Consider the following 2,251-nt stretch of genomic DNA (forward strand, 5'->3'; position numbering starts at 1 on the left):
TGTATAGGTATACAAAATTCATTTCATAAATGAATATGTTTACATATTATCAGTTATGCACAGGTGACTACCATAGGTGAATACACCTTTGAACCATGCTTTTTGTTGGGAGTATTTAATTAACCACACTGGGCCAATTGTTCCTGTTATCAATATCATCATCATTTTATTAGTAGTGTCATAGTTTTTGGGGGTTTTTTTGTTTGTTTGTTTTGGTACTGGGGATTGAACTCGGGACCTTGCGCTTGCAAGGCAGGCACCGGAACCACTGAGCTAAATCCCTGGCCCAGTAGTGTCATAGTTTAAACACAAGTTATCTTGAAAATGTTTGATCCCCTCATACAAAAAAGCACAAAACAACAGGTAACAAAATCTACCTCACCAAATCCAAATATGTATTAGCAACACAGTCTCAAATGGAGGCAAAATTTACTTGAATGTTTCCAGTTAAAAGGAGAATTTACACAGAAAACACGTAAAGATCTAAATTGTAATTAACCAGGTGAAATCCCCAGTCTGGGGGTGGGGACAAAGACACCTGCAGGTAATTAGCACAGTCATTAACACAAAGTTGAACACGGGTAATATTGGGAGCACTGTTGTGAATGACATTCCAACAGTCAACTTTTAGCTTTTAAAATTTTTCCAAACAATGACTGTAAAGTATATATTTCTGTCTGTAAGTTGCTAGGAACTTATGTCACATTTTCTTGTGAGAAACTGACATCAAATTTCTCCAAAGGGTGTATGTTCATAAAAAATAGAATAAATATTTACAGCACTTCTACCTTCAATTTCCCAAAGATGACCAAATTCACTACCAGTAGCAATATGAAAATATTTTCATTACATTTTTTTTCTTCATGTTTAGATTTATTAGCACATGCTTGCAGTACACAGTGATTGTATTCACCATGGGGAGTAGGTACATGCACATGTTCGTAACATACCTTGATTGTTTAGAGCATAGCCCTAAATTGGCAATAATTCCATTGTATACAAGTCATGTTAAGAAAGGCCATTCTGTATATGTATAGGAATACAAAATTCATTTCATAAATGTATATGTTTACATATTATCAGTTATGCACAGGTGACTACCATAGGTGAATACACCTTTGAACTTTTTATGTCTCCCTCCTCTCCCCTCACTCCCCCTCCATCTCTCGGTCCCTTCCCATTTGTGAACAATCCATCTCTCTTTTTCCTATTATAGCTCTTTTATTTATTTTTTTTTTTTTACTGCTCAGTATCTTCCCATTTATTTCACTTTCAGTAATGTTTTTCTCTTACATGATTGAACACATATTTTGCTTTAAAATTAACAGTCACAGTTGAAGAAACAGTGGCTTATTTTTCTAATTAAGTTACCAAGCTACTGAATCTTAAGGCCTCAACCTTAATGTTGCACCTTATTATTTTCACTGAACAATAAGATCCTCTATTTTGATTATTCCTGGTGAGCAGCAATTTTGTTTTCCCAGTGGTTTCCACTCTCCAAAGAGTCATGACAGATGGTTCAACATGGTGCCCACCACTTCCAGGGATTCCACCTGATGAGTCCTCTTTCCCAGTGCAAGAGCCATGGCAGCCTACACCCAGAGTTCAGCCATTGGGACTTCTCTATCGGGGCTGGCCAAGAAGTCCCACTTTGACTGCCAGGGCCTCATTCTGCTGAATATGGTATTCCTGAAATCTCATGGATATTCTTTGTGTCATTTTTAAATATTTCTGTAAGCTATGTTCTGAACAGGTGATCTCTTCAGATTTTTCTTCTCTTGTTGTGAAGTCTTTCACACAGTCCAAAAAGCAGGTTTCTGTAAGTTTATTGTAGGTTCCCAGGAATTCCCTAAACTGTTTTATCGGATCAGATTCTGATATCTGTGCAGCCATATTCTTTTGGTTTATTTATGAGTCACCTTTTCTGACACATGAGTTTCCTGAGTTCCTGAGAAGCAGTTGTCCACCCTCTGCTCGGGGTTCCAGTGAGGCCTGATTTCTACTCAGTCACTGGCTTTTGTCCATATGAGGCTGGGGGGACTTCCACGACTGTCGGCCTGTCGGGGTTAAAGCGGGCGCCTTGGCTGGAGAATGGCAGAGAACCTATAGCTCTTTTATTTTGCTCTTTAATTTATTTATATTTTGATTTTCTCATATAAGAGAAACCATGTGATATTTAAGCTTAAGTATCTGATTTATTTTATTTAATATTCTGATATCAAAGCATATCCATTTTCTTACACGACTCAAG

At 37.4% G+C, this 2,251-nt stretch overlaps 1 pseudogene; it reads right to left on the reverse strand.

Moving 5' to 3' along the window:
* Window positions 1–1,537: 1,537 nt before the first annotated feature.
* Window positions 1,538–2,012, reverse strand: LOC101724923 (mitochondrial import inner membrane translocase subunit Tim9 pseudogene; annotated as a pseudogene).
* Window positions 2,013–2,251: the final 239 nt, after the last annotated feature.

The sequence above is a fragment of the Heterocephalus glaber genome, unplaced genomic scaffold (genome assembly GCF_053883595.1).
Source record: "Heterocephalus glaber isolate CG9 unplaced genomic scaffold, H.glaber_assembly_v1.0 deba00001504, whole genome shotgun sequence".
Classification (NCBI taxonomy): Eukaryota; Metazoa; Chordata; class Mammalia; order Rodentia; family Bathyergidae; genus Heterocephalus; species Heterocephalus glaber.